Here is a 13,710-nt window from a genome sequence, read left to right on the forward strand (position 1 = left end):
GGAATTCTGTAGCACAGATTATCTTTTAGCTATGCTGCTTAAAAAAACAATTAGTTTTTAATAAGTAGTAGTTTTTTTATCTCTGGCTGATTAAATGAAGAACAACTCTGGAATGTATCACTTGAAGACATATGACAAGAAAGGTTCATCGTTTTACCTTGGCACCAGCTGCCTGCTGCTCCATCGATCTTTCAGGTACTGTAGCAAAAGGAAAATCTGTTTTTCACTGTCCTGAATTTAAAACACAAGTCACTCTAAGCGTGTCACTCAGATTTGTGAAACAATGGCGTGCTTTGCCTTTACGTACAAACAACAGGTGCATGACTTCATTACACTCAAGATCACTCATTTCAAATGCATGTGGCATTTTACTAACACTTTGCAAAGAGAAGCTGCAGCTACATCATTCCTATTGGTATCAGAACTGCTCTGGCATTGCTAAGGCAAAGCCAGATCTGTCATCTATGTGATCTGGGATAAGTCTGATCTCAAATATTGTTTGACAAACAAGCAATCCTGATGTGATCCCAAAATCAACAGAGGCACCATCTGATGTGTACTAAACCATGTTAAGAATTAAAGAGGAATTAAACTTTGTCCTTTGTTTTGGGATGCAAGTGTCACCTGGAAGGTGACCTACAAAGAAGAAGTTACAACCTGGGGACCTCCACCACACCATATCTGTACACTAGAAAAGTTTGTGCTACCTGATGCCAGGTGCCTCTGTCTCCGGTAACAATAAACTCTACTTCTAGGAACTTGGAGGCAAAAATAAGCAAGAGGTGCAAGGCAGCACTGAGTAACCAGCTGCTGTTTCCCACCAGTCTCCTTCCCAGTTACTTCTTCCCAGGGAAAGAGCAGACCGCTGCCCTTGTGACCAAGGGGTCCTTGTGTTTAACCCATGATTGATGTCTGAAGGTAGATACGTTCAGTTTGGAGAAATGTTTGCAAAACTGAATCATGGAAAGTTTCACATGCTGATTACATCATATTTATTTCTGTTTACTTTCTGACTCATATCTTTCCTAAGTATGTGCAAGCAAAAAAAGTCTAACAATTTATAACATTTAAATGAACAGTCTTCCGCCATATACTAGAGACATCTAGTCTCTAAAGCTCTCCCCCTAATCTGTCTCAAGGTTAAAAGCCAACAAGTTGTTTGTGGGAAGAGATGTCAGGATGCTGATATGAGAGTGTTTCCATGAGAGCAGGACCACTGGTTTGAGTGAGAACATTTGGCTTTTTGCAGGGACCAGCTGCAGCAGAGTAACACAATGCCTGGCTTGGGGTGTCACGAGAATTAGCAGCAATGCTAAAAAACAGCCACAAGGAAATGTCAACAGCTTCACCTTCTTTTCTTAGTTGCAAAACTATTATAGATGAAAAAATACACAATTTCAATACCAAAATCCATATGTTCTTTGAGTGACTTCCAGGTTTTTACGTTTTAACTGAGGTGAACCCCTCCCACAGTCCTCTCGGTTACTCATCTTCCCAAGCACTCTTTCATCTTCTTATCTTTCAGACTGTAAGATCTTTGAGAAAGAGACAGTCTTTGTGTACTGTACAACACCCAGCATATTTAACACTAAACTCAAATGTTTGCCTACACTGTAAAACAGTTGCCAAAAAACGTGGTTTAAGAGGGTGTCAAGGGTGTTCATTTCTAACTATTAAGAAGGGAGTGAGAAATTGTGTGGACATAAGGTAGTTTTTGTTCAAAACGAAATGGCAGAATGTAGAGCCATCTGAAGATTTCATTCGGAGAGCCCTAAGCACAGCATTGGTCAGCACATGACTGAGGTTGCCAGTGCAATCAGTTTTGCTCCTCAGTTTTTTTCTGCCTGATGCAACTTGTACATTAATTGCAACAACCATCATGAAAAAGTTTTGATAAGGACATTTTCAGGAAGAGTTAGAAAGGTCTAAAAAGTTATGGTCACTGTGCTCACACTTAATAGGCTCTGCTTGCTCAGGCAAATGAGGCATTTTGGGGTTTGTCTTTGCCTTTCCAGCCTGTCCTCTTTTGCCCAACAGATCTTCTGTGTGAGGCCCCAGATTTTTTATCCTGCTCTCAAGATGCAGGCCTGCTTTAAAGTCGGAGAAGCAGTGTCTTTGATGACTTTTATTTATTGTACCATATAAGCCCTACACATATGTTCAGTTTATAGGTAAGAACACAGCTAGTTTGAATCTGTATGACACTTTCTCACATGACGTGATTGTTTTCTCTGGTGACCTGCAAGAGTACAAAGTCAGAGAAATGGCATTTTCACTCTCAGTTCATGTAGGAATAAGTAATTGTGTGGGCACCATCCACTGGAAGTTTATGTCTGTTTTCTTTCCCTGACTACTATCATAACCTGAAATCAGAAAAATCAATCTGCATCTTGCTTTTATGTGATCTTACAGATGAGATCCTTCAGTGCTGCTTCTTTTTCTGCCTGTGATTTTAAACAAGTTAAAGATCCTTCTGAAGGGCTGCGTTCATTCGCCTGCCTATGTGTGGCTACTGCTATTTAAGATGTGTCATGTAAGTTGTCGATGTCTAACACAGAACCCAGAGGGGATCTAAAGTGGTTTGGAGTCAGACAGGGTGTCATAGGACATAGAATCACAGAATGTCCTGAGTTGGAAGGGACCCACAAGGATCATCGAGTCCAACTCCTGTCCCTGCACAGGACAACCCCACAGTTCACACCATGTGTCTGAGGGTGTCATCCAGTCTCTTCTTGAACACTGTCAGACTTGAAGCCGTGACACTTCCCTGGGGAGCCTGTTCCAGTGCTCCACCACCCTCTGGGGGAAGAACCTTTTCCTAACGTCCAACCTAATTCTCCCCTGGCACATCTTCCTGCCATTCCCTCAGGTTTTGTCATTGTTCTCCAGAGAGAAGAGATCAGTGCCTGCCCCTCCTCCTCCCCTTGGGAGGAAGCTGTAACCACAATGAGGTCTCCCCTCAGTCTCTTCTTCATGATGAACAAACCAAGTGACTTTAGCTGCTCATCTCAGATGGCAGCAGGCACTTGTGCATGGCAGCTGTGTTGGGCCCTTGTTGAATTCAGCAACCAGAAGAATTGCTTAGCTGGAAGCTCCAGAAAATTCCTTATCATCTCCCTGATCACCAGATTACTTCTTTCTCCCTAAATGCATCAAGCATTTCTTCTTTCTTGCTCCCATGGTGGCCCTCGGACCTCCAAGTAACCACAACTTTTATACTTATTACTGCATATAATGGATTCCTAGCTTGAATATAGATATGATCACTTTACAATGTCCTAGTAAGGTTTCAAAATTATGTTGATAGTTTAATATCACAAATATGAACTGGTTATTAACTACTAACAAACTTCTAAGAAAATCACAGCGAGAACAGAACACCAAAAAATTGGTTGAGGGACAAGATCAAAGCGAGAGTTTTTTTGAGTTCTAGTTCCAAAAACATTGAACATCCAAAAAGTGAGCTCACTCTACTTCTTAAAAATTATTACTATAAATTTCCTATGCCTTGTGCAGCTCAGCCTTGTGTTTCCAAAAAAGCCTGGAACAAGATCAGGCCTGTGACATTACTGAACAAGTAATATGAGATTTACTTCAACACATACTACAACTGCTAGATAAAGAAAGTGCACCTAACTGGGAATGTAAAATACTTTTTCTCAAGCCTGATCTATTGCAGTGTCTAGAGATCTAATCTAAAACTTTTTCCTAACCTTCAATTCGGTTTTATCATGGAGAGGAAGATCATCAGGAATCTCAGAAAAACTTGACCTCTCCTTTTAGTCAAAACTTGCTTCTCTCTGTATCCATTTCTTTATTGAAGACACATGACAAAGTGAAGTTAAGGTATATCTGTGTCTAGGGCAGGTCACAGATTTGTCTCTTACGGTGGTAGTAAGCTGGTGAGGATCAACATACAATATTGCTTGTGAGGAATAATCACACTTAAAGGTCTGCAGAGAATTACACCTCCTGCATGCCTTCATGCCCTTAACCCCAAATTCCCAATACTTTATAGAAACCCTCTTTGTCCCTATTATATTGAATTTGGGAAAAGCAAATTTGAGTGTGTGGTGACTGTAGTAATGAAGTGTTTGTAAAAAACCTTGTTTACTTTACCTTGCACTCGAAGCTAGAGGGTGTAACACGAGAGCTGTCTTGAAACAATATTCCTGATGCCACTGAGCCTTGGAGATCCCATGTTCATAAGTCAGAGCCATCAGATGTCAGAGCAGAGCTGTCACATCAGGGTTTCGATGTTTTTTTCTAAATATAAGTTTAGGCTGGATGGGAGTTCAGAGTAAGTTGTATAAGGGATGAAGTCACACCTGAGGGCTGTCTGTACACTGATCTCAGCGCCTTGAGTGTGTCAAGATGAGTATTGGTCACATTAGCCCTGTGTCTACGACCACAGAGTTCTCCAGGCCACTTTTGCGGAGAACTTCACATTAATGTTAATAAAGGTTACACATAGAAAGGGTCAGTCTTTTCAGCCGGTAGTTTGTTCACATAAATGCGCAAACCCTGCCAATGCTGTTTCTAAGCAACTGAAACCGTTTATAAATTCAATTCTAATTTGTAAAAGAGTTTTAGACAATAAAACTGGGAAAAAGCTTTGGAAAATACAAACTGATTCAAATGTAGAGTTCGCTATGTGAAACAGTTTATATGCTTATGGTACTTTACCTGAGAAAATTGCTTATTTATTTTAATGAAAGTTAAAATCTTTCCCAAAACCATGGGGAAACACCTTTAGCCAGGCCTTCTTCTTATGTGTTTTACCCCCTCTGAACCCAGTCTTGGATTTGCCCAGGACAGGTCCCTGGAAGTGTCCCCTCTGGTCATGCCAGGAAAGCTTTAGCTGTCCCAGAGGCAGTGACTGCCAGACCTGGAGCAGCAGCAAGGAGCCATCCCTATCGCCAAAGCTTGATCCAAACACTGAGGAAATTTTCCCCTCCCAGAGGAGATGATTGCTTGGCTTAGTGGCTTCCACATCTTTCCTAAATGGAAAGGTATTTTCTTTTCTCACCCCAAAGCAAAAAGAAAGGAGAAAAGCAGACCAAAACACACCACTGTAGCCTTAGAGCTCAGAGTGTTGCAAGCCCTATGCTCAGTGTGACACACAGTATGAGACACGTGACAGCAGCGAGGTGCCCCCAGGGGTGTCCCTGCTTCAGAGCTCTGTGAGGTGCCCTGGGGAGCGTCTCTGATCCCTTGAGCTGCATGGGTTGAGCAGGAGGGGGAAACGTAGAGCATTGCCTGCCTGCTCACTGACACGTTTGGGATATGGTGCTCAGGGGGAAATATGGGCTTCATCAGGATTATTGCTCAATGCCATAATGGATGGCTAATTATAGGTCTTGCAGTGAAAGAAGCAGCCCGACAGAGATCTTAAGCTACCAGAATTTGAGTAGAGATGTTATTTCTGGGGTATTAGTCCCAGAGGCCAAAGTACAATTACAGTGGTGTTTTATGTTTCCTCACCAAAAAAAAAAAAAAAAGAGCAAAGTGTATGGTTTTAAATTAATCCTCTTATCAAGGAGTTACTTAGACACACTACTTCCTCTGTTGCTTTCTCCTTGTAACACCATTGATATCTTTGCACAGCTGAAGGTAAAGGCTGTGGGCAGACGCAGCCTGGCAAGCTTGATCATGTAAGCTTGGGTACGTTCTTTGAAATCACCAGAAAACTTGATCTTGTATACCAAACAAACATGCCCTTTGCTATCCAGTACTTCTCCAAAACAGCCAAGGGAAAATAGTGTTACTCCCTCTATGTACAGGAGAAAAAGTTCTTGAAACAAGTCAGAGGTCTCCTTTGTTCCTAATGGGAGCCTAGAAATATGGTTAGCTAGACCTAACCACTTCAGGTGAGCTATTGCAACACAGCTCTTCCATGTATCCTAATAATGACCAAGAAAAAGGTTTCCACAATTGTCTGTACTTGATCTCTCCCCAAAAGGTAAACTGTATGAAGAAAAGATTGGGAAAATGAGCTCTCAGATTTCCAAGTAGGTGAGAAGCTATTTTGCCCTCTCTAAACTATTACTTCCTTGCGCAAAGTGACAGAAAGATGGATGAAGTTTGAAAGCTTGGAGTTGGCATGGAAACAGTCTTTGCTGGGAGTGTGCACTTTCCTGACTTGAAAGTAAAATTGGGCAGAGTATGACAAGGTTAGAAACATTTGCAATCTGTGCCTTGGGAATAGGCAGTGGAAGATAAGAAGAATTAAGCCATCAGAACCAAGGACCATGCCTTTACTTGCTTTCTGATGTGTCTGCCTGGGATATTTTCGTAGTCAGAGTACTGTCTAGAGCGTTCTAGGAGTTTACTCAGGATGTCACTGAAGTACAGAAGTACAAAATTTGTACAGGTCCAACACACCATGTTGTACTACTGAGAAACAACATGCAGTTGGATGATGAGAGGTTATTGAAATGGGGGAAAGGCAATACATAGGACTGTCTTTCCAGTCTTTTTCATATAATAAGTTCAATCCCAAAACACCTGGAAAGATTTTACAGAAGGATATACAAATTGTACATGAGAGTCAGCCTGTTCATACCAGCATGCTACTGGTTTCATGAAGCAGGGTGGAAAACACAGCACAGCAACACTTTCCATGTCCATTTGGAGCGTATGAGTTTGAAGCATGTGAATGGAAAGGTGGTGGTTTAGGTGTTACAGGAAAAGGACAGCTGGTGAAATGTACTTACAAAAATGGGCTCTGGGTTGTGCAACATGGAGGTGGCTCAGGTATCAAATCTAGAAAGAGTAGCAGGACTTTGGTTGTATGGCTGCTCTGCAGAAAGTGAGTTGGTCCTTTGCGGTCCTGTGCTCCACAAATTCTAGCTGGTTTCAGCCTTTTTCCCAAGCACCAAGGATCCTTCCATAACCATGGTTTAAATAGGATGCCTGTTTACTGATCTTAAATAGCACTGTCAGCAGCTTGACACTTCAAAGATCTTGTTGGGTTGCTGGTTGGGTACCAGCACCCTGAGGGAAGGGTGCCCACACCACTTGGCACGGCAACCAATGTTCCTCTTTGTCTCACCTCCAGTCACCAGTGTCAAACCTGCCCCTTTAGTGAAGCCCAGGATCTCTCCTAAAGCTGTGCCTGATGACCACACACCACACGTACAATAAATAGCCTTTGTAAACACAATTAATCTGCTCTGAGATCTGCAACAGCTCGGGAGTAGCTCCATCTTTAGCAGAGAAAACCTGTTTCCTGAGATGCAGGTATATGTGAACAAAGAATGGATGTGGGCACTTCAATTACCAAGCCAGGCAGACTGTTGCAGAGCTATCCCAACCCCCTGTTCTCTAAACACATTTAAAGGATGAAAGTGAGTGATTCATGAGCAAAAGAGGCATCTAGTCATAACCTAATATCCCAGTCCTTGAGTAAGCTGAGTATTGTTCTTAAGGCCTGTTGGCTTTCCAAAGATTTCAATTTGTGTGACAGGATGCTAGATGTACTGCCCAAATAGTCTGTCAAATCTATCACAGTGACAAGGAAATATTGTGCTCTCCTCCTTCCCTCTGAAATTCCTTGAATACCTGGTGCCAGCAGTTCAGCTGATAATGCAAAGAAGGATGAAAACAGACTGCCTTGTCTAGAAGCAGTGACTTTTCAAATGGGCTGTGACAGGCTCCCTTCATCTTTCTGTAACATGTCATTCTGATGCAAGCAACAGACTACAAATAAGCCCGTTGGTACAGAAAAGGCTACAGCACTTTTCATATTTTCACTAATTGTGAACTTGTTAATGTGCTAGTTACTATTCCATTGCTCAGAATATAGAGAATGTTGCATTTCAGGCTCTGAGATAAGATTTGGCTATTTTCAAGAGAATTTTAAGGTTTCTGATCAGCCTTCAAAGTACGGGTTTATGTTAGGGTAAGTCTGTCGTGCTTGTAGTGGTATTGTTTTCACAAAGTGATTATATGACTACTTCCTTTGAGTGCAGTGAACACACCGTTTTTATCTACATGATCCTCTTTTATTAATTCTGTCAACTACTATACTCAGTGTGCTCTCTGTGCATCGTGGCTCAAATCCAGATGCCACCAGGATCACTCAGAATTTCACCGCAGACTTCAGTGGGAATTCACCTGCGCAGCTGTGCCTGATGCTCCACCTCAGGGAGGGAGCAGTCTTGTTCTTCCCTGAACTCCACGTTCTTCCTTTGAACCAGGGCTGTTTAGACAACGTGTGTACTTTTGAGTGTCTCAGCCCCTCCTAGTCTAGGAACTGTGGTCTCTACCCCCACAGGTCTGGATGCAGGGACCTCCGTGACTACCACCCTACCCTACCAGACTGAAGCAGATGCCATCATGCAGGGTGTGTGGGACTGTATGCAGAGATGCAGCCGTGACCCTCTGCCTCTGATGCAGATGGCAGGTTTTAGATCTCTAATACAACAGAAAAACTCTAAAGGGCACGGAAAAAAATCTTCCTAGAAAACCAGGGCTGACAGAATTGCTTTTACTTACAGCAGACAAGCACCCTGCAAGGCGTGACCAGGAGTTACCGCATGCACACCATGGAGTTAGCACAGCAGAAGAAATATATCTGTGTGGCAAGGCTGGTCTCAGCACACAGGCTGATGTATGCTTTGTGCTTTGCGTCTCCTGACTTAGCCCCAGTATTAAAGTAGCCTGAGGGCTACTTTAACTTGTATCCAACTGTAAGAACTCCAGTGAACCACTGAAGTGCACAGGCAGGGTATAAGAATGGTTACAGGTTTTCTAAATAATTTGAAGCACCTATGGCAACTTGTCAGGCTGATCCATAAGAAGATAACTAAGGTCTACTCAGCTGCACATGAGCTCACTCTTCTGAGACAGGTCCAAGGCCTTAAAAAAATAATCACGTTTACCTAAGAGATCAAATGCTTCCCATATTTGCTGCTTCCAAACTGATCTACCGCAGTCAGTCTATCATAGGAATTATTCTTCTGTGTTTCAGCCGCTCACTTTAAAGCATGACAAACAAAATTCTCCTAGACCACTTACCTGTGCAGATCAAGCTCCGTGCTTTCAGGATAACCTCCATTCCCTCCAAAATGGCTTAATGGATAACTTTCAGTAATGTGAGGCTGAGAACAGCAGCAGCAGCAGCACTGTGCAATAGGGTTGGCATGCTGTGTTTGAGCTACCTAAGAATACACATTCGAGGTCTGCCTCTGCCTCATACAAGTTAGAAAATTAGTATTTATCCTTTCTGACACAGTAGTGTCTAATATACCCATGGAGAAATGTTGTCTTTCCCAATGAAGGGGGACTCCTGTTTTCCAGCTGTAGCAGACAGCAAGTTTTGTATTCACACATCTCAGATAAAGATACAAGCATTGCCAACATGCGGAACTTATGCACAGGACGTCAGCGGCAACTATGTGTAGCATGAGAGAACAACTACGTTTGCTGCCCTCAGACTGCTTGTTTAGCTGCTCAGTGATTTAACTCTTAGACCATTCCAGGTTTTTCCTTGCTGTATGTTAAGTTAGTTAAGTAAGCACACTGAGAACGCTGCAGCAGCCGTGTTCAGAAAAAGTCTTCCAGGTTTAATGTGCTTAGCTTCATGGATTTAGTTCATTCCCCCACTCCAGTTCCTTTCCCAGACTCCCTCTGTGTTTACAAGCCTTTAGTGTTATTTTAGCTTCTCGCTCTTGCATTCATCATAATCTGTGAAAATCAGAGTTGACATGATGACAAAAGTTGTCACATTGAATACATTGTTTACTTGGCTCAAACAGTTATTTTTATAGTCTCTCCAGAGAAAGTTTTGTATTCAAATTTGCTAGAGATACTCAACAACTTTAACTAGAAACTTAGCATTTCCTCTTTCAAAAATTCTTTGAATGATATTCTCCAGCAACAGACTAATTGACAACATCTTGCTTTACAGAGGCACACATCCTTTGGCATTAGATTTTCTCAATACATTCAGACTTGGAGTTTGAGGATTGGCAGTTCAGCACAGCATCACGCAGCCGGTAAATGGCTCACCTAGGAGACATGCTGATTAGCCCCCAAAATTCAGTTTTTTGCAAATGAGGGATAAAAATCCTGTAAATTCATGATGAGTGATTCTTCACATCCAGACTGAGATTTCTCCGGCGTTCTGTGCTGTATATTTCACATACTGAATCTCTTGTCTATTTAATTTTCCCCAAGGCTTTCATATTGTTCTAAGTGAAACAACAGCTAAGATCTTTTCCAAACCAGTGGAACAAGACATTGTGTTTGACAGGAAAGATCTAAAATTTATGTTTTGCTTGCTTCATGCTTAGACTTGAATTTACCAAAACAACTTCTCCAAGAGGAGCTAGTACCTTGTTATTTATATCTACTGAACACCGCAGTCACCTGTGTGATCTAGGACTGTCTGTCTGGGTTATTTCTGTATCGATACCTGCAGATATTTTAACCTGGAGGATGATGGGTAGACTACTTTAAATTTTGTTTGTGACCAATAAGGAATATTCACCCCCCTGAAATTTTCTGCTTAGAATTATACCTTCCCAAAATTTGGGCTAGGTATAACAGATTCACTAACACCTTAAAGTACTTTACGATATATGCCTTTGGCCTCCAGATAACCACGCAACAGTTTGCAAGATCTTTGAAGCAATCATTATTAGATGCTTATAGGACTGCAAAATAGTATTTCCAGGTATAACCAATTGGCAAAAATAAGTGTGATTTGCCATCTACAGTGTAGTTAAGGTAGAAGACATGGTAATCCATGGGCAGTAGCCATGATTTCAGGGCAGTCAAGAGATCTTGCCATGAAAAAGGACCTGAGTTCTGCACCCTAGAAACATATTTATTTGTATTAAGAAAAATTCAAGGTGAGATTGTCACTAACGTCTGACCCAGGCCTAGGGCAAGCAAAAGAAATGGCTAGAGAAGGTTAGTGGCTGGCTGTCCTGCTAGCCACCAGGAAGCAAAGAAAGATGTTTATAAAAGAAAAATCAAACTCTGTCATTCTGCTACGTTTCATCTATTCTGTTTCTAATTTGTATAACATTTTAGGCTTTAAGGAGTAAACGAAGTTTTTCTGCTTCTGGCTCTTTGAACAGTTATTCCATTTACCTTCCTCAGCTCTAAGACTGTGGGTTTACTGCCTGTCCTGCCTTGCTTCCTGCCTCCTCCCAGTACTTGGATGCTGAGCTGTGCAGGCAGCAGCACCAGCTCCTCCTGAGCCTGTACGATGCCTGGGAGCAGAGGACATCCAGCATTAGTGTTGTGTCCCATTTGGGCTGTTTATCTTGCTAAGCCACCCATGCCCTACCTGCACCACCCTTCTCCCGTTCCTGCTGTTGTAAGTCACACCTTTGTAGATCGCACCCCAGATGTGGAGGTATTGCTTTGCTGGACATAAGGGTTTTCTTCAACTTGCCCTGCAGAAGCAACACACACGTATTTAACACAAAATTTAACTGATTAAAATATATCAAGCTGATTTGGGAGGTGGATCTCACAATCTGTCCTGCTCAGGAAGGGAGGTTATCCTATTAACTCTAAATAACACCTCAGGGTCCTCCAGAAAGTATTCAAGGAGGTGTTGCCAGTATAAAGTAGTCCTGCGTGAGCTGATCCAGTAAAAGAGTAGGCTTCCTCCCTTTCAGATTAATCCATCGGACTAGACCAAGCTTTGATGTACATGCTAGCTTTCTATTCAGGATAAACTCAAAACTACATGGTCCCATCCCAACAGCTAGAACTGAGAATAGTTGACAGACAGATCAGGCATACAATCTTTTCCCCTTACTGTATTTCTCAAAGAGCATTCAGCTAACACCGGCTAACTCATGTGATAGTGTAAGTAGAGCTTTGACCTGTTTGTTAGACTCCTTTCAAAGCAGATACTTGACTCCAGCAATTGCTTTCTCTGGGTGCAAACTTGAACAAGCAATAATACACCTAAAACCACTCCAATCCATTTTTAACACACTGTCGTCTGAAGCGACTGAAAAAAAGGTAAAAAGCTAAATCCAGATAATTTCATCATCAGGGTCATTTCTCTTTGGGGCTTGATAACCCTGCAATCTGTAAAATGGGGTCCTTTAAACTTCTCTACCGCAGCAATGTGGAAATTTCCTTCTCTGAATGCCTTAATTTTCCATTTAGTAGGAATTACATAGTGTTAACAATGGGAAAATTTGAGTGTTTGTATGAAACTGAGGCTTCCTTTGTCTCTTCTAAGTTGTTGGTCTTAAAAATACAGAGGAGTTTTCTCCGCAGCAGCAGTCATTGCTTTATACAAACCAAATCTTCTGAGAAGTTCACTGTCTCCATCTGAAAGCCATCCTTCAGTCTTTCACACAGAAAAAAGTACATGCAATGCTAAGCCGTTGCATGTGTACCCCAAAGAGATAAGACATAAGCTTCCCTGTGACATCTTCTAGACCCTACACATTACCTATAACTCTGCTTTGCTTTTCTGCTTCTGAACAGCAGTTAAATGCACAAGGAGCGAGTCCAGTTTTTCTACAGGCCACTCAAGGAATTAACTTAACTTTAACAAGGTTGACCAAAGAGCAATTGAATATCTGAAATATGTATTTGCTGGGGTCAATAGTTTTGTGCTGTTTTATTGAAGTAGAGATCATCTATTAAGGCATCCTCCAGTAGTTTGAGCTCAGGGTTTGCCATCAAGAGACATACAAGATTTTCAGAGAGGTTAATAGACAAGGGGAGCAATTTCTTTGCTCTGTTTAAAGCGGAACTGTTCTTGCCAGCCCTCACAACTGGATTCCCTTCTGACCACACAAGTGTGTTTGTCCATCATACATTCAGTCCTCAAAAAGAGACATTAGAATTTGAGGATGAAAGCAGATTTTTGTAGTGGAAATATTGCAAAGATGTTCTGCCAGAAAAATCTTTTTTTACCAACTTCAGCATCCAACTCAAAATAGCATCTCATGATGCTGGAGTCATTGCTTTCATCCAGCATCACAGTGAAGAGATTTGAGCTGGCATGGCTCAGCAGTCTGCAGGAGATACGATGACAGCTTTCTGAGGGTGCAGATTGCTTTTGTTCTCCAGATGAAAACACTCTTACCATGGCAGTCTCAACATGCCCTCCATCAACCTGGCAAAGCAAGGAGCATGGAGAATGGGAAAGTGTTGCTATGGCATTGCTGGCAAAACAAGAAATTTGGTGGAGTTTGCTCCAGCAGAATGAAAAACCCAGGGCAGTCATTAGGCACAAAAGAAATGTAGTTGCTGGCATATAAGTAGCAACTCTGCAAAATTGATATATGTCTTACGAATGTAAGATATTTTTTTCACATCTTGGTGGAAATGACAACATAGATTACAAGGAAGGAAACAGAAGAACAAGTCAAAAACCTCATCAGCTTCAAACATGTAGTAGCTCAAAAGATGAGATTTTATGGTCTCCAGTAAACCCCTTGCTGACTGCAGGACCTTTATCACTGGATCACAGAATCACAGAATGCTAGGGATTGGAAGGGACCTTGAAAGATCACCTAGTCCAATCCCCCTGCCAGGGCAGGAACACCCAGATGAAGTTACACAGGAAGGCGTCCAGATGGGTTTTGAATGTCTCCAGAGCAGGCAACTCCACAACCTCCCTGGGCAGCCTATTCCAGTGCTCTGTCACCCCAACTTCATCCTCGGGTGTGTGAAAAAGAGACCAGTGAAATACAAGATTGGATGAGTTAGCACAGTTTT

General features: G+C 42.1%; 1 protein-coding gene across 4 annotated transcripts in view; it reads left to right on the forward strand.

The window, feature by feature from the left end:
• Positions 1–13,710, forward strand: part of EDAR (ectodysplasin A receptor) — a 78,318-nt gene that overhangs the window by 18,115 nt on the left and 46,493 nt on the right. The gene's annotated exons all lie outside the window — the stretch shown is intronic.

This window comes from Columba livia, chromosome 1, assembly GCF_036013475.1.
Source record: "Columba livia isolate bColLiv1 breed racing homer chromosome 1, bColLiv1.pat.W.v2, whole genome shotgun sequence".
NCBI lineage: Eukaryota > Metazoa > Chordata > Aves > Columbiformes > Columbidae > Columba > Columba livia.